We start from the raw sequence: 25,366 nt of genomic DNA on the forward strand, positions 1-25,366 counted from the left end.
TGCATTTAATTAGGATTAGCAAGTCTCTAAATTGCAGATGGTTCTCAGGGGAAAAAATACTTATGAGTGCATTCATGACATTAAAATCAGTACATTTAATTCAATTTAATCTTAATATTAATTCATAACATCTAAAGTAGTAGTTCCTGCAGAAGATATTCACACGACTTAGGATTACTGGTGAAAATGAGATCCAGCATTTTCAAACATGCTACAGCACGATTACCATGTGTAATTATGCAGATTGAGTAGCTATGAGCTAATTACAAGCATGCCCACTTTGACATGTATTGTCATCTGTAACAAGGGTCATTTATATGATCTATAGTTTGGAATTCATTGGTAGGTGCAGAGTCCAGTATTGGGTCGCATGTGAAATACTGGGAAGACCAGTAGCTATGGGTGCATCACTCCAGAGGGGAGGGCTGCTGGGTTGAGCGTAATGAAGCTTGGAACTAGGGAAACCTGGATTTTGGTAATGCTGCTCCCTCTTTGGAAGCTTTCTCCCATTGCTCTGGACTGAGCTGAGGAGGTCACTTCTGCTGTCGTGTGATGCTTCACAAGCACATCTCTCCTTCTGTAAGGTGGGAAAGGGCTGTTACTAACAGCCTGTGTGGGGAGCACCCCTAAGAAGAGGAAGCATCACCCCACTTACTTGCTCTTACAGTGGTGGATGAAAGGGCAGGACTGTGATCAGGAGGTGCAGAAAAAGCAGTCACAGCATCAGGGTTCCTCCTGCTCATGGGAGTGTAGAGCGTGTTTGGGCATTAGATGGCGGTGTTGGCAAGAGAGAGCCTTCCTCCCCGAGCCAGGGTATTGATGAGCCCAGAGCAGGCAGACCGGCTGCCTGTCCTAAGGCCGAGATTACTTTAGAGTCTTAAATTACTTAGCTGCTGTATAAAAGCGGATACAAATAACACAAACGCAGAATGCCCCGGAACAGACCATACACGCAGAAAGATGTTGATCGAGTTGAATAATCTGTAGCAGAAATCACAGCATAACCAAGAAACTTCCCTGACAAGTGAGATGAACCGAAGGGAATCTGTAGATACAGAAATGTTATCTCTGGTTTTCTCTTCTCACCCTATCAATATTTACTGAAATGTGTTGCTACAAAGCAGATTTAGTGTGCAGTTTAGCTGCTGGCTACCATTATTTTTGACTGCTCGAGAGTTTGCAATTAATTAAATGATGCATTTAATAACATGGTGCACATCACTGTGAGACACATTTCTCCGTGTGGTTCTTAGGTACGAAACTATTTGCAAATCTGGTCTGATAAATAATTACTGAACGCTTTGGAATTTCAACTCATTTTACATGTCTAAAATATTTTCATTAATCCTCGCTGAAAGTCATGACCCAATTAATGATTCTTTCTTTTTGTCTTTGTGAATAATCACTTACAAAGAACCTTTCTGGGATTTCATTCCTCTGTCTTCAGTGCAGTTATAGGAACAAGTGGTAAATAGTGAGCCAGAGCCGCTGTTACCCATCTGAGCTGAGGAAACCACGGGCTGCTCAGGTTTCTGATAATTCTGGAAAATCAGGGAATAGCTTTCACTTAAAAAGTGCCCCCTCTTATCAAATAAAAAAGAAAGCTCCCGTTTTGTCATGAAATATGTTATTGCAGTTTAGGGCACTTCTGAATTTTTAATATATATATGTATGTGCTCAAAAATCTAATTAAACTTTGCTAAATAAAGTAATTCTGAGCAAAGCAAATGAAATTTTAATGTCAAAGTTGAGCATAAATAGTTCAGAGGAAAGAGAAGATCAGAACAACTCAGTGAAATTAGAATTAATTTAATTAATGCCAAAGCAGATTTTCACCAAACTTGCACTTTTTAACTCCCGTGTTCTTCCAGCTCTCTCCCACCACAGCCTCCCAGCAGTCTGCAGCTTTTCAGCCAGCAGGCCAATACATCTGCTGCTTTCCATCCTTGACCTTATCATTATTGTCCGGATAACACCTTTTCCAGGCTCAACTTTTTGGTAAACTTCAGTGCAAATAATGCCTTGGCTGAAGGCTCTTCCCAGAGGTAGCATCGGGCACCCGCTCTGTGCACCCACAAAGTTGAATGAAGGTGAGATTTGGTACTTTGTAATTGCTGTTTGTTTTTGATTTACCCTCAGCATTGTGTTAGGGTTTGTATTTCTTGTCTCCCTCCCTCTGCCAACTGTTCTGTGAGGTTAAAGGGTAACTGGGCTCAATGTTACTGTTCAGACTGGGTCTTGTAAAAGTCCGGGTTTAGCAGAACCTAAACCTGGGCCTTGGATATTTTGACAGAATCTGTTTTCAGGTTGAAAAATTTCTTTCCCGATAAGAATTTGAGTTGTTTTCCTGCCTGACTCCACAAGCCCGAGCTGATCATCTTTAAAGCATTAGCACAATTGCTTACAGATGGGCTTTCTATATAGAAAATGTGATTTTTCCCCTTTCCTAACCTAGCGTTATTGCTGTTTTCCTAAGCTCAGGGGCCTCTCATTTTGTTAATTTAACCTGAGTGTATTCTGGGGTGAGTTTATCCAGAGCTATTGATATTTCATTAGTTAGTTTGGCAAAACAAGCAAACAGAATTCCTAAATGCTTTTGATGCTGCTCAGTTCTTGTCAAGTACATGGGAACACTCGAATGTCCCAGTGTTTCAAACGGTTTAGATTACGTTTTGGTTCTGGCTTTCTGGTTTTTTCACTTGTCAGTGATTTTGACACTGGAATTACAAAGCCCAGTTTGGGAACACCATAATCACACCTGAACCGCATCATGCCACTGACCTGCATGCTCAAAAAGCCAGGTTCAGTGAATCTGGTTGTGAATGCTTTAAAAATGATGATCAATGATAATCTACCAGCAAAAAGGGCTTCGTGGTGGAGGGCCAGCTCTGGTAAACTGGGGAACCATAGCTATACCTGCATCATTCTAAACTAAAGTTGAGTATCAACATAAAGCTGGCATCCATTTCTAAACATGTAACTTCATATTTAAGGTGTATTTCTCTGGGCAGTATGTCTTTTATGTATTTTAACATTGCCTTTGCCATAGCACCTGAAATGTCCAAGCTCAGCATTGCATCCCAGTTCTGCCTGGTCCCTCTAGGAGCAACCCCAGGCCAGAGTCTCTCCAGCGTTACAAAGGTGGTGTTCATCACCAGAGCTAGACAAAGCCCCTAAATGCATCAGAGCCATTAAAGCACCATTTCACCAGCACAAGTATGTCTTTTCTCTATTAAAAATGTTGTAAATACCTTTCTAGTGACAGTACCATTGCAATAAATACCTCCAGCATGTGGGCAGGCTTGTTCCCAAATGCGCTTGTTAGTGTTGAGGTTTATCTTGACTGGCTCTGCAAGAAGCCTTCTCTCCTTTCTCACTAAGGCCCTCGAGATATGTGATGCACTCAGTATTTCAGGGCATCAGGTATATTTTGCAGAACAACCAGGGGCAGCATTCAAGGTCTTAGCTCAGGTTCCTGCTTGGCCTGCAGAAAACTTTGCCCCAGTCCTAAATTTTACAAAGCAGAGTGGTGTGGATGTGCTCCACAAGACTGCAGAGGCCTGATGTGCTGAGGAACACAAAGGCAGCATCTGAACTGTGTTTCCTTAAAGCACAGCTTGGTTAAGAACTCCTTTAAGGCACGCTGTTGGTGTAAGGTGCTGCAAAGCCCTGGGTTAGGGGGAGCTGGATGTTTTGTGCTTTCTTTACCCTACCACTGTATCCTCTTACTGAATCCCAGAGGAGCACATCCCTTTTCCTGCTTGCTCATTTGTGGTGCCAGTTGTGCTACTGATCACCAAAAGCAGGGCATGTGAGCAGACATAGTTTGAGGAAGAGCCTGCTCAGCCCCTGTGTACATGTAGCCTAAATCTTGCTGCGCATTTGATGCCGCTGGTAAGTACCAGCTTGATGCAGCCTGAACTTTTCTATTCCATTTTTGGACTGTTTTTCTTGTGATACTTATTACTTCTCTTTCCATGAGGTCTGGAGCCCAGTTATAAACGCTGATTGCTCCAGAACTGCCTCTGAGCTGTGGCTGAGGAGGCAGTGTGAGCAGGGACCAGATGCTGCGGGTATGCAGGGTTGCCTTGTGTTCCTCCAAACTTTTGTTTGCCCAACCATAAATCTTGTTAACAACGTGCCCTGTGTGACAGAATCCCCTTGGGGCGCTGTGCCGGGTGTGCTGTGCTCAGCAGCCCTGCCACAGACAACTCAGAAACATGGGATGAGCCACATTCATGCCCAGGTATTGAGCAATGGCTCCAAGCAGAGGGGTCCCCAGCCCCAGTTCCACCTCATCCATGGGGGGATCAGGGCACTGACCATGTGAGGGCAGCCTGCTCGAGTGGCACCTCTGTGCTGTTAAACCTCAGAGCAAAGAGTGGGCCCTTCGTGTTTTGTGGTCTCAGGAAGGCCAGGTAACCCCTGGCCAAGCCTCCCCCAGACTTCTTGATGCCCCGCCTGAACTCCTCTGTACCGTGACCCTGGTGCCCTTCCAGGGCTAATCGATGTCTCCTTAGCACCCGGACCTCACTGTCAGACCAGCCATTTAAATTGTAAACCACTCAGCAAAGGTAGGCAGAATTAGATTTATTCCTGAATTGTTGAATAATGCAATATCCCTGTTGTACATAAAGAATCACAAACCACCCAGCCTGGTTTTCTTATGAAAACATTGAACTTTTATTAAATCAAGACAGTTTTAAGGAGCAGCAGAAAAAACAAAAAACAAGCAAACCCAACTGAACCAGCTTTCAAAGCTGCCCTGTAGCCAAAATATCCATCTGAGAAGCTGAGGGGTTGATTTTGTTTGTTTGTTTGCTCTCCTGTTGGAGTGCATCACCGACAATTAAGAAAACACAGACAACAGATACGAGTTCAAACCCTTGGAATAAATTACAGCAGTCTCTTCATCCTGCTGAGAGCTGCCTGCAGTTGGCAGTCTCCATCCACACAGAAACGCTGCAGCATGGGTTGGCTGATCCAGGGCTTCAGGACAGGCTGGGCAGGGCTCCTTGAGGACCACAGTCCTGGCCCCGCAGCCTTATGGGATGGCATGAGCCAGTGGTCATGAACAAGGGCAGGAGGGGAAAACACGCTCCAGTGGCACGGGTGTTGCTGCTTTGGGGTCAGCGCCTTGTGCCTGGCAGGTGAGGCTCCCTTCAGGCCAGGATTTGGCCCTGTACCTATAAAACATGCCTGAACCATTAACTGCTCTTCCCAGGAAAGTGGTAGAGGACCCCGTGCTGGAGTTCAGTCAGAAAGGCTAGACAAAGCCCTGGGGAGCGGTCTGTGGGGAGCAAACCTGTATTGGCAGACAGCAAGATAAATTGGATGATCTAATAGTCCTTTTCCATCTCTAAGTTTTATGATTCATTTGTTATTTTAGCCATCTATAGATATTTTTTATTTTACCCTAGAGGGGTTTCTTGAAATGTGTGCAATATATTCCTTTTTTTAAAAAAAAAATCACTTTAAAAAAGTCAGTGTTGCAGGATCCAAGGCACTGTCTCCTAAGTGTATGCTAATGAACCACCTGGTGTGTAGAGGTTGAATGGGGGCTCCTATAGGTCAGCCATGGGGGCTGGTGTGGGATGGTCACATGAAGGAGTGGGTGGTGTTAGAAGGGTGCAGAGCCTTGCAATGGTCATGGGCAGCTGAAGAAGGGGTGAGTGATGCCTTGGTGGCTCCTGACCTCCAAGCCAGGCTGGAAGTATCCTGAGAGGGACTTGGGAAAGGCAGGAGGAAATCAGAGGAGAAAGGTGAAGGTGGAGTGACAGGAACTCACCCAGCACTCTCCTCCTTTCTGCTCTTCCTACTACAAGTGTGGGGATACCCATCCCATCCTCTGCTCCAGTGACCGGGAACCATGTGGATAGGATGCTCGGCCCCCAGGACTGCAGCTGCTTCACCAGCCAGGCTGATGCAAGATGGGCTCTGCTGCTCATCATGGCGAGGAGGAGCAGTGGCAATTGAACACGGCTACAGGTGAGACTGCACCCGTCCAACGTTACTGAGCACAAGCCTGGAATCTCTGCCATGGAAAGCTGCTTATCTTTGGCAGTCAATAATCCATCAGGGCTGGGGTGGCAGCGGCGTGTGCCGCCGCACTCGGGTGTGTGACACATCACCCCACTCCCAGGGACGTTACGGGGGACGAGGGAGTGCTTAGGGAAACTAAGTGTTAAACAGAGCCATCCGTCTGAGGTGGAGCACTGGGAGAAGGGTGTTTGGTATCTCAATCATGCCTGGTTTATGGCTAGCGAGCCTTGAATTTGTGTGACAGCAGCCCAATGCCTCGCTGTAGATTGCACCATAAATAACCCAGGCATGGAGTGGTCAGAGGAGCCAGATGAGGGAAAGGAAAAAGAACCGTAGAAACAAATGCAGGGTGCGGAGCTGGATTTTCCTTTTTCCTTAGTTTAAGTGATTATTATTTAAGTGAAAGGAGGCTGCTAGAAATTGTTCCTGGGTTGTACTGAAACAGGCACACTCCTGTGGTGTTTCTATTCCCACAGCCTCTCCAGGTCAGTCTTTTTCTCCCTGCAGAGAAAGGAAAGGGGAAAAAAAAAGGAAAAAAAGACAGAAAAGAAAAACCCACACAAAAATCAATCCATCAAATGTCATTACAGATTTATTAAGCCTGATGTAGAAAGACTTTTAACAGTAACATCTTCAGAAAGCATAAAAAGAGCACTTCTGTTCAGTCTTGTGCTTTGAAAATCTAAATATATTTTTATCATATAAATAATTCTTTTCATGTTTTAAGTGCATCTGTTTTTTTTTCTTTTTTTTCCTTTTCAAATTTCCATTTTACAATTGGCCAAAACTGAAGTCTGCATTGACTGAAATGAAGCCATTTGCAAAGCTAATGATGTTGTGAAGCATGTCTATGGTGAACCATATCAGCTAGATTTCAGAAAGGTAGTTCAATGAGTGCAGCATTAAAATGAGGGACAGCCTCCAGCAAAATCATAATTGAACACACCCAAGTCCTTAATGTCTGCAGTTGGGTTTCCTGATGCAAATTACGATAACATTTCAGATGTGAGCAGTCGCTTTCCAATAGCTGCAGTGGAAAAGAGACATTTTATGCCACAAAGGAAAGAATTACCATGTTTAAAAATGTAAATAATATATGTATAGAAACCTTTTTTATGGAAATGAGGCATTCAGGATTATGTGAACAGTTTGGGCTATTTTTTTTCCTTTTAAACACAACAGATAAAGATGTGTGATTTATTATTCAGGGCTTTAATTACAGTTCTAAAACTGCAGTGATTTTATTAAAAAAAAATATCCCTGGGCATAAAAAGTGATGTTTTCTATGGTAAAGTTGAGGGATTTTTTTTGTTGTTGTTTTTACAATATATTTACCATGGTAAAAATACAGAAATAAAAATCACCATGACTAGAATCATAAATTTCAATGCTGCAAAATCATACACAGAAATACATCTTAAATACACTGGAATACAGTCATCTTCCTGTATCAGAAAAGGCCTTATATAAATAGGTTTGACCTGATTTAAATTTAATGAGATACATAGTCCTGATTGTTAATAATTGGTTTGGGGGAACCCAAAACAATAAAAGCAGTAATCTCCTCTAGTATAAATTATACGAATTTATTTAGCAATCAACCAAAGGGAAAAAAAATGCCATTAACATTATCAATTTGTTTAGTTTAAGTTAGTTATAATAAGCAAATAATTTGAAGCAAAATTGCCAGCCTGCCTTTGAGAAAGCCAGGGAATATCGGGAAGATGCATCTCTGTGCTGATGCTTCGGGGCCACTAGGTGGTAGGGTCCTCCCAGCAGAAAGGGTTCTGCCATTGCAGGGACCATTCGTAATCATCAAACCCAAGTGAAACATGGTTTTGATTAAAACAGCCTGTTGGCTCAATAATCTTAGTAATTTTAAAAACATCCTTAATGTGGAAGAAGAACACTGCAATGTCAGAAATGGCCTTGGGGCCCATTATAAACAGCAACAAAATAAATAAGGAGGAGAAATGAGAGGTCATGAAAACAAAATTAAGCTAATGTTTCAAAGTTTGACAATTATGAATTGTTCCTCCAAGAAGATATTAAAAAAATAATAATAATTCAGGCACTATTAGATAAAATACAAAGAGAATAATTGTACATGTATGAGTTTTCCCGTGGGACTAGCATGCTTTAAAAGCAAAACTTGACTTAGATTTCCCCTCTTCCCCCCGCCCCCCTTTATAGCCAGCAATTGGGCAGGTCTCATGCAAACACAGACTTGCATTTCAGAATTCCTCCAAAAACTCATCTCGAATTCCTTTATGAGCCATTAAAAGATGATGACCAAGAAAACAAACAGAAATTACAAGCATATTTTCTATATAAAAAAAAAGAGTATTTCCTGTCATGGACCAATTTTTGTAGGAAACCGAAACAAGCAAATATAACAAAATCTGTGTTCAGAACATGGCAATAGAGTTAATATATACAAATATGTACAGTATAAAAATGCATCAAAGGCGCGACTTTTCATCCAAACAAGCTGCAGTACACAATGAAAAGCAGCTTGGCCCCCCCTCCACTCTAAGTATACAGGCAATATATTCTATACAGCATGCACTTGTTACAAAATGAGTGCAGAAGCACTGAAACATTCTACAGATAAAGTCACCGTGAGTCCTCTTGGAAAGGAGTCCCATTCGCGTTGTTCATATAAAAAATGTGTTTAATCTTTCTGGGTTGAGATTTGTAGTATATACATTTTTTTTTAAAGAGAAATGAGCTTTTGATTATTTTTTAAAATTATTATTATTATTATTTTTAAACAAAATTCTAGACTTAACACCATGGGTCACAGATGTAACCTGAAGATGCTGCCAATAACAAACTTATTACATACCACAAGCGCTGGGGCAGAGCAAAACCATCAGATTTACTATTATGGCCACTTATGCTTTATTATTTAGAATGGGGGTGGATCTGTCATGATTGCTCCTGACATACTCAGCATAATAAAAACCAAAACAAATGCACAGAAAAAAACCCCAAACACAAAAGGATTAAGAAGTGGTGCCTGAGCACTAGAGACAAAAGGGCACATTGTACCAGAGACATATGACAGTGAAGTACCCTGAGCCAAATAAGCACTGTTTAGCTTGTCAGCTTTTGCAACCTGTATTGCACATTCCAGCATTTGCTGCATTATAAAGCCAAAATACTGTGTTGTATATCCTGAAGATATCTGCTGCCTCACTTGGTGCCAGCAGTGCCCAGCTGTTACTTCAGCCCCAGCATCATTGACTGTTCATGAGCAGACACACACACACACACACACACTGTGCCTTGTATGTGCATAAGCATGTGAGTGTGTGTAGGGGAAAAGGTCTGTATCTCACTGCAAATCTACCTTGATATATACAGGTATGTATTGTTTTAATGTTACATGAGTAGTTAGTAAGTGCCCATATAAATCTTCCACATTTGAGACAATTGCAAGGATGTTTAAGTACTGTAAATGCATCCCTCACCTGGGCTGATGCCCATGTGGGGATGTGGCTTTCAAGGAAAAGCATTCCTTGCATTTAGTGTAGTTGCATTTTTGCACGATGTTATTTTTGTTTTCTTTTTAAAATATTGATCTTTTTCCCTGATGTCTCATCTATGAAAGAATTTGTTGCCTTGACTTAGATAAAAAAGTAAAAAAGTTTGCTCAGCTAGATGGTATGGGCTCAAGTGGAGATGTTCGATCTGCCAGGATTAGTATTTAATCTGTTGTCTCAAACAGGGCTTTTTACAAAGGCCTGAAGACATTTCATGAGCTGAGAGTGATGATGAACTGGAAGTTTATTACTCTGCAGTTAATTCCAGTGGTACAGCTATTTCACTTTTAAAAATGCTCTCTAAGAAAATATTGGACAGACACTTTTGTGCAAGAATCACCAGTGTCACCTTAAGCTTTATCTACTGAAGGATACCAGGATAAAAGTGCTTGCACTGGTATAAAAGTGGTCCAGGAAAGCAAAATAAGCTGTACCAGTATAAAGTGCTTTATAGCGATACAACTATTTTTACATGAGGACTTTCACCAGCATAGTCACATCAATAACAAAGTTTTGCACTCACTTCCCTGACATAACTATAAAACTTCTGAAGTGCAGCCTGTGCCTTAGATTTAATCTGTGCTGAGCTAGAGACTGTTTGCTGAAGATGTTTTCAAAACCATTTAAACATGGTAGGAATCCCAGGTTAGGAGCATAAGGACAGTGTTTGGAGTCACGTAGGTGGAGGGTAAATATCTTGAGTTCAAAGGAGTAGCTCTGGATTTACACTGGAATAAATGCATTCAGAATCTGGTTTCTGTGTCTTAGATATTGGTATAAAGCTGAAGACTGAAATGAAGATGGAGGGAGGCGGCTGCAGGGAGGATTAGGAACATGCTGGCACAACACGGCACAGTGCGTGTGGGATGCACGCCCAGGTTTATGCTTGGCACATGTTCACTTGCAAAGGTATGTTGCCTTTTTAGTATCACCATAAACCCATTGTTTTTATTTTGTATTCTTTTACTTCAGCAGACAATTGGGGAATAAAATCCCTAATTTCTATGTTCTTGTGTGACGTTAACCACTGCAGGGAATAATTAAGAAGAAAAAAGAAAATCCAGGAAGCATTTCTTTCTGGAATAACTACACAATGGCTCAGCTTGATGAAATGTGAATTGAAATAGAGCTTCAGATGCAGGTCATTTATTCTACAGGTCAACTTTCAAATGTTATGTTCACTGTGGTTTAACGTCACATATCAAAAGCCTCAGTTTACACCTCTCAATGTCCAGTTCCAACTCTTCAGCACTGTTACTGAAAAGTTTTTAGTTTTAGTGAAATTTAGCAACCTCTTATTGATCATTCCCAACTGAGAACAGAGGTTTGGCAAAAAGGAAAGTTGCAACCTCTGGGATCAATTGTGAGGGAGAGCAGGAAAATCAGGCTAGCAAAACCACAGTCACTGACCCCATTGTGGCTTTGAAACCAAACAAAAAGCTGGTCTGAGGCCTCTTGGATGGCCAGTAGCCAGGAATGACAACTCTATGTAGCTCCTAAACACACTTCCTGGGAGCAAAAGTAATACTTTAAGTTGTACTGTGAGAAGATGGGCACATATCAGTAGCGCTTTTCAAAATGTATAGAGGTGGTTATATCAGTGCTCTTGCTTGGGGACAGATGGCCTCTAAAGCCTGCTGTAATTGCAACATATTGATCTGGAATCTGTGATCAATACTGTCTTTATAGAGAGAATTTTAAATATAAATTGCATCGTATATCTGTTTGTGAAGGCAAAAGCCCTGTGTGATGAGATCCAACTCCACTTAGCCATGGCTCTTTCTCCAGCCTGAGAGCTATGATGGCAGCAGAGAGGGAACAGTGGCCTCAGCCCAGCCTGGCCTCGGGCACTGAACAGAGTAATTTTTTCCCTGGTAGTAAATCTCTGCCAAAATGAGGTTGCCATCTTCCATCCCCTTGTGTTTTCTTAATAGGTTTGATTGCAAGACAACATTCACAGCAAGACCAAAGCAACTGGTTGACCTGAGCAGCTGTGCTTGAATCAGAGACGCACCTTCATGGCAGGATTGGGCCATTAGGAATTAGCAGAGGGCAGTCCTACAGAAAGGAAATGGTCCCCTTGGGTAGCTCTCACACAGAAGCTGCCCTGCACAGAAACTCTGTTCCCTTCATACTTTCCTGTTAACCAAGGGCAGCTCACTTTCCTTGCAAAGCAATGGAAGCTCCCCAGTGAGAACATCCCTTTCTACTTTAGGAACTGAACTGTGGGTATTAATTAGGCAATAAATCTGTCTTTTTATCAGGACACAATTAAGGAAAGAAAAAAAGACCCGAAATTGAGGGAAACAATCCTTGCCATCTGAATGTGTTAGGGCTGACTCAATAGCCTGTAAAACTGGCTTGGAAGGCTTCAACCCCTATCATGTTAATACATAATTATTGATTTTTAAAATGACTCTTTCCATCCTCCATGATCTCTAAAAAAGCTAGGGAGGTCAGTCTTGTAAATACTTTCACAAGTAGGTAATAAAGCCCATGACAAGTTGCATTGACAAGGAATCACTGGGCAGGTTTGTTAGCAGATTCTCAAAGAGTTCTTTTAAACCAACAATTATTATTGTCCTAATGACAGCCATTTTTAAAGGTAAGTGTCCTTCTCCCTCTCAGCTTAAATAATAAGATCCTGGAAAAAACACCTGAGTGTGATTCACTGAAATTCTTACATATTAGGCTCCAAAGAGATGCTGATTACATCTCCCTCTTTTAAAACAGTGCATGTTTGTTAAGGTGACATGGCTTAGTCTGACATGGATGGTGGCGGGAAGGGAACTGGTTTCTGAATAAATCTCTCAAAGCAGTGCATAAGGGTAACACTTCTTACTGCTTTATTGCAGCGCAACAGCATAAAGAGCTTGGATATGTGGTGTATCAATATGCCACTTGTTAATAAGCAAGGATTTGAATCATAAATATTTCGCTGTTTGATCACCAAGCTTTTAATTAATGTTTTGATGATCTCCAATAAGAATAAAAGTCAGAACGATAGATATTGAGTAGACACGACAGAGAAAAGATGCAATGATTTTCTGTGTTACCTGATTTATATGACAGATAAACTATCAACTCATCCAGTTTCATACAGGGAGAGAGGAGAGACATATTTTCTTTATATCATATTGTAAAAAAAAAAAGTCACTTAATTCAAATGTGTACCTAAAATGTTCCCAGAGGACAGAGATGCAGGCAAAATAATCAAGGTTTAGCACTGTGTAATAAAGGTTTGTGGCCAGATTTTAAATGAAATAGCTATTCCCACATTTGCCTCTGTTGGAGTGAAGCTTCCTGAGCAGAACATGCCTCTGGGACAGCCAAACCTCCCTTGGGTGCACCAGTCCTCAGCTGCGGAGTCCCAGGTGCCAGCACAGTTGGGGATGTGAGATGATGGGACCATGTTTCTTATCACTACCCCACTGCTCACTGCGTTTGGGACACCAGGAAAGCCTCTTTTCTGCCAAAATCGAGCAGCTGGTGCCCCAGAGAGCCCCAGTCTTGGATGCTGCAGGCCACCCTCTTGCAGGAAGAGTGCTCCTCACTCCCAGTGGCAGCCCATGTTGGCATCCGTGTGGCTTGGACTTAGCAAAGCATACTGCACAGAGGGTTTCTACCAAAGCAGATGGCCCAGCACAGGGCACAGGATCAGGGTCACCTGAAGTCAGTGGGAACGTCACCCACTGGATGCCACAATAAGCCAAATATTTTTCCTAGAGCATCCAAAAAAGAGTGCGGCTGGAGATACATACACACATGGTTTATCCCAGGAGGCATTTTACCATGGTGCTCTCTGCCTTTGGGTCTGGGGCACAGGACCCACTTGTGCAACTTCACTTAATAACTCTGAACTGGGCTGTGCAATTTAACAGCTTCTGAGGAGCTCAGTGCTAATGCATTGATTTTGCTTTAATAGAATTTTGTTGTCAATGGCCGGTGCTCAGCACGGCACAGGCTTCAATCTTAACCCATCTGAAGGCTCTGCTCGTTTCCAGTTGAGCTCCGTTCATTTCCAGTTGAATAGGTTAAGCAAAGACAGACCTCACTGTTCTCAATTCACTTTATGATCCTCCCATCATAAAAAATAATATCAGCACCTTGCTTTTCATGTCAGAACTACATTTGAGCTGCTATTCCCTATGCCCATGAGTAAATCCCATAAAAGCCGCCCCGTTGTACTGTCGCTATTTTTCCTTGTGGATGATTGATTGATGGATGAGTGCTGACACTTCAATGAAGCTATTTCGACTGCCATCTCAATCCGATGATGTGAGGGGTATATTTTCTGTCCATGCCTCATTACTTCAGAATGACATTCCTGGAACTTCATTTACTTTTTCCCTCCTTCCCTCAAGCGCCATATTTTTTCCCATCTAGGTTATGCATGCCATAAAAAAAGCAATTTGCTATTATATGTGGCATAAGGGCAACACTTTCCCTAGGAGGTAAATAAGAAGGGCCTTTTTTTTCTCCTCCATGTTGAGTTTAGGGATCATGTCAAAATTTCCCAAACAATGCCAAAACAGGCCCTCTGCACAAGCCACAGGGAATGCAGTAAACATGTTTACTCTGATTTCGTGAATGCTGCACTGCAATTATATCCTTCAACATCTAAACAAAAACCATAGTAAAAGACACCCCAAAGCCCTCTCTTATTTGAGAATGATCCTCTTCTCAACTTGTGCCTAGCATACTTTGAATATTTAATTTGCAATGGAGTAGTGATTTGCAACCTGATGCAGACTTATTTTTCCTTTGAGGATAAGGGAAGTTCATCGTTTGACACAGAGATGGGTTTGTCTACTGGAGGTTGCTTTCGCTGCAAGGAAATGCTCAGTGAGAGTGAAAAGGGCTGTGCCTGATTTTCCAAGCAGTGCACTAGGTAACGTGAGACTTGTGACATTAGCATATCCTGGAAGATTTTGTGAGTTGACTCGGGACCCGATTTTAATCTGTGTAATACAGTATTCCCGTTAATAATAATGTATAATTAAGACATCCGTTAAAAATCCATAACGTTAATTTAATGGAGAAAATCTAATACAGTTCTATTGGAATTTTTACGTTAAATTAACTTTAACGGGCTTTTAATGGATGTCTTAATTAGATCTCATTATTAACGTGAATATTCCACAAATTAAAACGGGGACCTCAAAGTTTTAATGAAAAAAGTTACAAGCACAAATTTGAAATTGCCATCTTTGTAGCCCCCTTCTCCCCAGGTCTCGGTTGACTTGAAGTCAGCTGTGCTTCCCAGCCCATCCGTGCCAGGCCAGCCGGAGAGCATGAAGACCAGATTCTGATCTCATTTCTGGTGGCATAAATCCAATGTAACTCCACCAACTGTAATAGAGAGCTTCAGATTTACACCCATCTAACTGAGAAAGGAATTCTACTTTTGTTCTTTTATATCTATATATAGATATTTATATAGTGATATTTATATATAGATATACCTATATTTATATAATGTTCAATAATCTAATAATAGTACTTTTGTTTTAAAAATCACTCCATCGCATATGTCTCGTTGTAAACCATAATGGAGATTTAAATATATATATATATCTGAGGAATAAAACAAACTGAAAATAATCCATTTCAAACAAATCTTTGGCAGCAACATGGTTAAGCATAACTATTTGAACAACTTGCACAGAAGATTAACATTGTTCAGAGGTTTTTTGGCTCAGAATCTGTTTTAACTTAATAATTCTTGTACTTACTGTGATGTATTGATCCCTAGTGCAATGACTGGATTGGGCAACCCAGGTGCAACAGTAATAGCTGCACAGAATAGAAACATTTCCTTTAGACAAACTATCCCAAAGGGGTTATAAATAGGAAATGGACATTACCATGAAAAGTAAAGCTTCCAATGTGACTGCATCTTGTGTAGCACACTTGGACATTAAACTATGAAGAATTTTTTTTTCCTGTCAAGTGTTACAAATTGACGAAATAAGTACATCAATGTTCTCAGTCATTATCTTACTTCAGTGGCACTTTGTTTTAGTGACAGCAAAAAGGGACAGTGGAGACCAGACAGCCCCAGTGCAGTTTATCAATGAAAATCTAATATCGTCCATAAGCAGGGGAGTGGAAATCAATACTTCATTACCAAATTGTTAGTGAGGATGAAGAAGAATAGCTGGAGTTTTTTTGGCAGTCTTCTCGGTCCGGGTTGCTGTGAGTTCAATGTCAGGATTGGAGTGCCGTGCAGGGTGCGGGAAGCCTGGGCTGGAGAGCTGGAACTAAGGCATTCGTCCTGCAAGTAGAATATTAATAACTATTATTATAATAACTATTGTTACCAAGTTTCCAATCACTATTCCAGATTTTATTGAATGCTTACTTTTATCAATAGAAAATTCTGGAAATGAGACAACTTTGCTTTACTTCATCCACCCATAGGCTCAAAAAAAGCAAGGACACAGGAGTGAGAATAAAACCCCCAGATCCTCAGGTCTGTAACTGTGTGGGGATCAGTGGGTAAACTCCAACTGATGCTGTGTCTCTGCCTGGACCACTGAGTGTGTTCCTCTGCATCTCTGCTTTTCCCCCATGTCACTTAAACCTGGACACTATAATGAGCTTCTTTCTGCTACCAGCCAAGATATACTCTAAAATCCTCATGGTGAGTTCGACATCTTTGTACCCACGTTGTGTTTAATTACCCAGCTATCGCTGTGTTATTTCTGGTTGTTGTGGCACCTCCCCAACATTAAAAGCCTCCGTTCTTCCAACGGACCTTTTCCATTCTGCAGCTACTAAAAGTGCTAAGTGACTCGAGTTGTGAAGTTGCTTCTACATAGAGACAGAAGGTGCTTGTTTTATTTAATTTCAAGATGTGGGTTTAAAAGTTCAGCCCAAAGTAGAGTTCTTTTTTGCTTATAACCTGGGAGAAAGATACTGTGAGAAGCAGTAGAAAAAAACAACTGGAAAAATAGGGTGAGAAATGAGGCAGGCAATAAGTACAGTGAAAGTCAATCTGCAGAGAGCACAGAGAAAAAAAGACCAGCAGTAGGCAAAGAGAAATATGTTACTGAAAAATATATTATCTGTTCAAGGCCACGGACATTTCAGCAAACACAACTCAAATCCTGTGGTGTGTTCCCTGTGTTCTGGCTAAATCAACTGGAAATTCAGTAGTAGCTTTAAATAAAGTAAAACAAACTCAGCTTTCAAAAGAATTCCATATGAAAACAAAAAAGCCCATTGACTTCATGTTATTTAGCTCATAATTTGGTTTGTTTTACAATATCTTCACCTTTTCAGTTTTCACAGTGATGCTGAGTTTTGCGTTGGCAACCCAAACCTGCTATGGAGAAATTGCTGGAAGGGAAGAAGAGGTTTTGGCAGCTGGATGTAGAGACTTTTGGCAACTGAGGATGCCTGGAAGCCAGTCTGAAATTGTGGTGAATACCTTAGGTCCACTTAAAAGATATTAAAAGCAACCCATGTTGACACTTTAAAATGTTGTCTTTAGGTTTCAGAGGTAAGGCTCCAGAGCAATTCACACTTTGCAAAGCTACTATTTTTCACTGCAAAGGGACAAAGCTGTGTCAGTTTATACCTTGTTTGAATTTTAAAGAAATCCAGAAGCCTTACTATTGCAATGCCTAGAGCTGAAATATAGTAATGCCATGAGCTGGCTCTGCTTCTGCCCAGGCTCTCAGCTGCAGAATCACCCTCTGCAAATGGTCCAAGTGCAGATTGCAGAGGTGGTACAGGCACTGGAATATACCTTTCTGAGTATATTTTTGCAGTCCTCACCAGGATGAAAGCTATCTGTGGCATGCCATATTAGTCCTGCCTTGGAGCACACCAAGCTCTGTAGCAGCTCTGACATACAGAGCATCTGCCTAACTCATCGATGCGGGACACTATGGGCTGGTCCAGCATAAGCCAACAAGAAGGGCAGTGGTGAAATGGCTGAATGCAAGAGTGACAACTCTTGATTAATGCAATTCTGCCTCCAGAATGCCATTAGGACAATGAAGCAGCATGTAGTATTACTGAAAGTGCTAAATCTGGGAAGTAGACTTGGTTTGAAGCAAAGTAACTGCAGAGTAGTGGTTCCCTGCCAGTGGGAAATATTTATCAAGGGCTTGGACTGAAACTGAGAAGCCAAACTCCTGCCTCCTTTTCTTTTTATTCATCGCAAGGAAGGCCCTTAGGCTTTTATATTGGACCAGCTTTAAAGTCAGGTTAGCAATATTCCCGGTCACTCCCACATCACAAGGGTAGCATGCACAGAGCAACATTAAGGACACTGTTAAACCTTGGTAGAGCTCACAGAGGCACATCAGACAGGGTGCAGGTTTATGAGAAACACTTCTGGCAACAAACACACTCCAGTCCTTGCTCCTTCCTATGGTTTCCACCCTATGGGATGACACAATCCCCAGCAGGAGTGCCCAGTGCAGGGCTGGGGCTGCACAGCCACTGGGGAATGCTGGAAACCTCTTCAACTGGTCTTGCTGCTGGAAGAAAGGTTAAGATGGAATGAGGCACCCGGGAGCTGGAGGGGATCCTCTGCACTGCTGTGTGTGTGCAGGCAGGTATGGTTTGGCACTGCTATAAAAGCCATTTGTGACAACTGTACAAACTTTTGGGGCTAAGCGTCCATACACTTGACTAATGGTACCATCTGTGCATGATTAAAATCATTTGGGACTTGGTATTGATTTCAATGGGATAAGTACTTCACCCTGAGGTCTTTTGGCCAACCGAAGTCTCCATCCTTGTTCTTTTTTTCCTTTCATTGATATCACTGCAGGCTGGGACAGGACTTTGGGAAATTAATTAGTGTGAGCCCTGATCAATAAGGGTCATAGTTTATGTATTTCATTATCAAGTTGCTAAGAGATTCAGGGAGTATGTGGAGAGCTTGTCACCCACAGTCTAGGGCATAGCAGCTTGGACATTTAAACAGCACTTGATGGGCAAACTTTGCTGCTTCTTGGGCTGTTGTTGAAATGTAGTTCAACCTGTACCATAAAGAAAATCCTATCACTTAAATTATGTTATGAAAATGTGGCTGAGGGTGTTCATTATGCTGATGTCTTGTACAGCATATGTGAAATATCAGTTGCAGATCCTGAAGCTTTGCTTTTATTTAACATTAATTAGCAAGCCATCAGCAGATGTGAAAAGTCGTATCTATTTTAATGCAGATGTGTCAGGACTCAGGATTCCTTCTACCAATCACTTTCCTGCTCCTTGCCCGTGGCACAGCTTCCCTCTCCTCATTCGGATCTTGCTGTACAAACACAGCTGCGAAACTTCTGAAATAGGAGCTCTCAAACATGTCTGTGATCCGAGACAACTGTCAACTGCATGTTAACAGCTAATCGCCATGTGTCCGGCCTCCGCGGGCTGGCACCAGCACTGCTCAGCTGTGCTGCTTTGTCCCCACATGGCTCCTGGCTCGCAAGAGCTGTGGTGAGCTCAGTCACACGTGCACACACGTGCCAAACCCCATGCTTTCGTTCTCTCCCTCTAGCCTCCTTTCCCCCTTCTCTCCATGGTCAAAAGCCACACTAACCAAATGACATGGGCTGTCTGCTCATGGGGTGGGTTTCAAGCCCTTCACTTGGGGATCGCTGGCACTGCTTGGTTTTTGGGTTCAGCAGGAGCACACCACCCACTTGAGTGGCACAGTCCAAGGTCTGGTGGTACTCTAGAGGAAGGCAGATGACAGCAGGTTTATGTGTTTATAATGTTCTTTTTTGTATTCCCAGATCCTTGTTAATATAATTTTATCATCTTCTATTAGTGTAATGGGATAATAAAAGTGACAATATGTACTTGTGATCCACCCACCACAGGCCATGGGAGTCTATGGATCAAAATCTTTTCATGCTGCTGCTGTACCTATAGTAATATAATATAGGACTCTTAAAAGTCCAAAAAGAAAGACACAGACAGTCCCTTTGTGGTTACCAAACATGTTATCTCTAGATGTCATTTTTGACCTACTTTTGCTAGATTTTTACAGCAGCAGAAAATCTGTTCCTTAAAGAACCATGCTTACGTGCATAATACCTAGATGAGGAGAAAAAGCAAATCTGGATATATTTTATTTAATTTAGGACTCCTCTCACCATGAATTACAATATTACAGACTCTAAATGCCTTCTCGTTACCCATAATTATAACTAAAATTATATCAATCTAAACAGTAACTACTCAAATGATTCATCCTGATTGTAAGGAGCATGCTCTCTTAAGTTATGCCTGCCCATCCATTTTAAAGCCTTGTGGCAGTAATAGCTTTACAGAAGGTCATTTAACAGCACATTAAATAAATAAACAGAACATATTTGTTTCAGAAATCACACTCTAGCATGGTGGGAAACATTTTGGGAGAGGTAAGAATAACCCTTGTGAAAACTAATACTTTCAGCTCTTCGTTCTTGCTGAGGGTGCCACCCAGATGCACGCAGAGGCTCTGTGTGATACCAGCAGGAAACAGTCCCTAATGTTCTTCATATTGAAGGGTGTTGTGCCAATAAGCTGCACTGTCTATAGCAGAGAAGTCACAGTTAGCTGCTGCCCAACAGAGAACAGGGGGAGAGGAGGATACACCAGCACAACTCACCATGGCAGGTCCCTCTTCTGTCCCTGCAGAAGGTACCAGACTTCGTGGATCCAACCTGAGCCTCCAGACATGTGGAGAGGGAAGTGTGGAAAAAAGTCTGCCTTATTGTAAGACATATGTGACCTACGCTTATGAGAATGTGGGTCAAGATAATGGAAAAGAAATGTGGACTTTAGCTCAGATGTTCCTGGGGTGTGTCTGCTTAAATACAAAGTTCTCTGGCTGCAGTAACCCCCAGGTGGAGGAGTTCAGAGACATCACTGCCTGGGATGATGGAAACTACATTTAATAAAAACTTGAGGCCATTAAGATGCATTTATCTCAGACAACTCTTTGTTGAAGATACTTCGTTAAGAGGCTGAGGCCAAGGACAGATAAAAGAACCTGGGATTTCAGCAGCAAGATCATCACAACACATATCTGTAGCTGGTGCAAAACACCTTCTCTGTAGGAGGTCAATAGAGTTATGCTGATTAACCTCAGCTGGTCTGGCTCAACAGCTTTGTGATATAAAAGAAAAACCTGCCTGAAATGTGCCAAAATAACCCTGAAACCTTCTATTTTTTTTAGTTTCTTGTTTCCTGAAACTTCTGATATCTGTGTATAAAGTTTTGTATGACAGATTTTATTAGCTGTGACCCTGGTTGAGCAAAGCTGTTCAGCATATGCCTATTCGTATTGTGCACAGTGCAGTGAACACAGTGATCCATCTCTGCCAGGAACTGTGGACTAATGGTACCAAACACCATGGTTGGGCTGCTCAGATACAGCAACACTGACATTTTAGGGGCATGTTTGTGTGGGCAGGCATGTATAACCAGTCAAGCCACCTGAGACCTAAGAGAGATACAAAAATACTATAGCTTGTGTACAAATATAAATATATTTTTATATGCAAGTAGATATATAGGTACTTGTAGACAAAAAGCAGCCCAGTTAGACCTACTGAATATGTAGAGCAGTGCCCAGCTCACTAGGGTTACTAGACATCCCTGAACAAATACAGTTAGCTCCTCCAAATCCACCTGAACAGCACGGCTTGCAAAAATGCTGACATGTTAGCCCAAGCAGGTCCCCCGAGAGCAGGCACTTTCTTCCGTGAATGACTAGAAAAGGATCCAGCAGTATCTTAAAAGCAAGAATGATGAGGCACATCCCCAAGAGACAGAGGTGAATGAAAGACATTCACCTTAATAATAATAATGATGATACCTTAAGGGGGCCTGTAAGAAGTCTGGATAGGGACTTTTTACAAGGGCATGAAGTAATAGGACAAGGGGAATGGCTTTAACCTGCCAGAGGGGAGATTGAGATGAGCTCTTAGGCAGAAGCTCTTCCCTGTGAGGGTGCTGAGGCGCTGGCACAGGGTGCCCAAAGAAGCTGTGGCTGCCCCATCCCTGGCAGTGCTCAAGGCCAGGTTGGACACACGGGCTTGGAACAACCTGGTCTAGTGGAAAGTGTCCCTGCCTGTGGCAGAGGGTTGGAACCGGATGAGCTTTAAGGTCCTTTCCAACACAAACTACTCTTATTCTATGAAAGATGCAGCACTATGAAAGACATGAGCACTGCTGGCTGAAGCTGTCCCAGTCCTCACCAGTGCCCACCATATGGTGCTGTAGGTCAGGAGCTATTTAAGTTGAGAAAAATCAGCAAGAACAATCTTTTCCTTCCTGATAGTTTGGGCAATCTAAATCTTTGCACAGACGCAGGCAGCTAAGGAAGAGATGCCAGGTATAGGGATGGCACAGGAGGGACAACTGGCGTTGCTGACAGTAGCAGTGCATGCTCAGCCCATCTTCTTTTCCTTTAGAGGTAGCAGGAGAGGAAGGGAAGATAGCGAGCTGTGTGCTAAAACCTGGCTCCCACCCCCAGAGATCTGGTGTGCATGGCTCTAGGCAAATCATTTCACTTCCCCACATGCCTCAGACGTTTTGCTGATAGATGGAGTCAGACAAAATTTGTGGGGTGCATCTCCCCGTGTCTTCAGAGAGAGTGGGATTCCTGCCACTTGTGCTGAGAAAGGCCAGGATTTCAGCTTGGGCCTCAGGGTGCCCCAGGATGCACATGTGACAAAGAGCACACAATATCTAACAGGCACAAAGTATCCTGACACCTAACTGGTCCCTCTTAATTGCTTCTGCACATAGACGGATTCCAATACAGGGGTATCTGGAAGGATCACAGGCTTGCATTTAGAAAAAAAAATACAGAGAGAGAACATTGAATGTTTGTTTTTTGCTATAAATAAAGTATAGTCACCAAATCACAATATATTTGAGAGCACATGTGATTGACAGCCTATTCTTGGAGGGAAAAAAAAAAAGAAGTGCATTTTTTGGCAAAGTTTGCTAAAGATTAAATTGTTCATTGTACAGGGCACCATCTGCCCTTGGAGAGAGATTTAGTTGATGGCAGCTGCAACCAAAGTGTGGAAGATATAGCTGAATTTCTGGTTTCTTTTCAACTAGCAACTGTCATTACAGGTCACATGCAAACTGTGTCATTTTCTGTGACAAGCAGGTTCTGTAGATTTGGGTGCTCACTACATTTTAAAATGCCACCTGTATAGATCCCACAAGAGAAACAGCTTTTGTAACACACCTTGGAAAAAGGGAATTTAGCACAGATTAAGACAAAGCAATTACGGCGCAATCATCTTGAGCACACCAGAGGTGGGTTCAAGTTCCAGGCTTACATGGATGGAGGTCAGGATGTACAGGCAGGTCACACACAACGAGATTTCCTCAATTAATTTAGGTGCTTAAAAAGGGCAAATTGTAATCTGCAAGTGTTTACTCGACTCCTCAGTTGCCTCCTTGTTCTCCTGTGCTGTAATTCCTGGTTATATTAAACCCCACATTTTTTCAATCCTGAAGAGAATTTCTCAGTCGTCAAACAGAGGCTTTTGTGGGTGGGTGTCCTCCCAACCCCACCTATGAGCTATGACATTACAATGTTTAGAGTCACCATGAGAGAGTAAAGGCTACTTAAGAGTGGGGGGAGATGCTGATCCTACCTCTGCATTCAGAGCTGTTTTGCTATTGCATAAAACTCATCTCTGGATAAGCCAGCACCTCCAGGAAGGAATGTGTACTTCTTCCCTCTCTCCTGAGCACTGAAACTCTTCTGCTAGAGAATTATGTTCCCTTTCTTTGCTGAACAAAATGGGAGGGGAGAAGTTAAGAGCACACTGGTAGATTTTATTAGGACTAGGAAACAAAGCAAAATAAAAAAGCAAACCTGAAGCTCTTTCCTTTCATCCCTGCCTTGCTATGAAAATGCCTTCATATTTCCAGGCTTGCTGACAATATTTCAGGATGGTACATCACACACCGTCTCCTCTGGAACAGCAGACATTGTCAGTGCTGGGAGACAACTACTCTGGATCGTACTTCACAAGGATTCTGTATGAAGCCTTTCTATAGAAAAAAAGGTTTCTGAAATTCGTGAGTCTCAGCTTTGCAGACAAGGATGAGTTCTGCTTAATTTTCTTCTGATGATTTCCACATTTCCTACAAGAAAAACAACAGCTACTATTGCCTTAAGACAGATGAACGAGTTGTAACACGCCTAGATGGAAGATACGCTTTCTTTCACATGAAAGAATTTGCAGGACATAAATTTGCTCTTAAGGTTATTCTGTGCAGTTTAAGCTTTAGGTCTATCACATTTTACTGAGGTAGAATGGGATCATGTTTTGAAACAGGATCTGCCACTGCTGGTGAATTTTTGACAAATCTGGGGTGATTCAATCTATGGTTTTGGGTAAGTTTGTTTTGGGGTTTTTTAAATGGTAGAGGCTTGGCCTTTCCAGAAAAATATTGTTCATGGTTTGAGGTGCCAGCACATCCTCCTGATTGCTCTGTGATGTGCCCAGACCAAGCCAGACCTCCTAGGAAGGCTCATGCTTCCATGCTTCTTTCTTCTGAAGAACAGAACCACCCTCAACCCTTGCCTTTCCTGAGGCAGATGCACCTGTTTCCATCCCTGATTTGACTGAGCCCAAGAGCTTTCAGGATCAGGACCTTTAAAGAGAGAGCCAGGAAAATGCTTAAAATCTAAGACTGTGCCTGTTTGGGTTAGTTCTGTAGGAAAGGGGGACTGCTTCTGTCAATCAGTCTGCAATATGCTGATTTGCTTCTGTCTTTGTGAGAGAGAACTTAAAACACAAATTCCCACCTTAAAAACCAAAGCAGTGCACTCAGTGTGAGTTACAAGTAAATCACCTACTCTGTGGTGCCAGAACCGCACATGCTCTTCTGCTGCTGATTTATCTACAAAATATATCACATGCCAGTTACTTGAATTAGGATCATGGGGAGAAGGGAATCATTAGAGAGTAGAAGAAATTCTAATGCATAAAAAAAACTTATCCGTTTGTCTCCTCCGTGATGCCTGTTTTATTTCCTCTTCATGCACTGACAGTACTGATGAGGCAACGGATGCTGTAATCCTAAGCAATGGCTTTTGGGGGTGGCATCATTGTGGTTGCAAATGTTTGATACAGCAGTAGCTTTGAATTTCCAGGCAGGGCCTTTTTCCCGGTCATTGCAATGTGTTTATCGGTGCTAGTAGGTGATTGGCACAGCCTGGATCAGGCATTTCCCTCCTGGTGCTGTTTCCTTTGCTATCAGAGTGCCCCGAAAAGCCAGGTAAATTAGACTTGGAGAAAGGGACACTGCATCTTTGAGTAATGAGGCTGGGAAACAGGGAACACATTTTCCACTAGCTCATGTCTCACTGTATGGCATTCTGATTTCGTGACACTTCATAATAAATCATTGCTTATCACTCACATGGGAACATAACATGGTTCAAGTTAAGATTCGTTAGTGATTGTAAAGAAGAAACATGAATTGCTCTATATCAGGGCTTTCTGATCATCTTTCTGTCCACTGCAGGCATTTTTTTAATCGTAACATTTACAGTAACAGTTGTTTAAAGCATAAATAAAAAGGAAAAGAAAGAACAGAAAATATGAATAATGAAAATAAATTTATTTGTCTTATTTATGTGTTTATGTAAACATTTGGCAATTGCTTTGCACAGCAGCTTGTATTCAGTGTCACAGACTGCTGCACCAACATAAGCTTCTAAAGCTGGGATTTTAAATATATATGTATGTGCATATATAAAAAAAGCCCTAAATGCCAATACATTC

The 25,366-nt window shown here is 42.1% G+C and overlaps 1 protein-coding gene across 1 annotated transcript in view; it reads right to left on the bottom strand.

Annotated features, from left to right (window-relative positions):
- Positions 1-15,201: 15,201 nt before the first annotated feature.
- TSHZ2 (teashirt zinc finger homeobox 2) overlaps positions 15,202-25,366 on the bottom strand; it is a 219,085-nt gene continuing 208,920 nt past the window's right edge. The window contains exon 3 of the mRNA XM_031047630.2: positions 15,202-15,867. The gene's annotated coding sequence lies outside the window, so the exon portion shown is untranslated. The remainder of the gene's footprint in view (positions 15,868-25,366) is intronic.

This window comes from Melopsittacus undulatus, chromosome 10 (genome assembly GCF_012275295.1).
Source record: "Melopsittacus undulatus isolate bMelUnd1 chromosome 10, bMelUnd1.mat.Z, whole genome shotgun sequence".
Classification (NCBI taxonomy): Eukaryota; Metazoa; Chordata; class Aves; order Psittaciformes; family Psittaculidae; genus Melopsittacus; species Melopsittacus undulatus.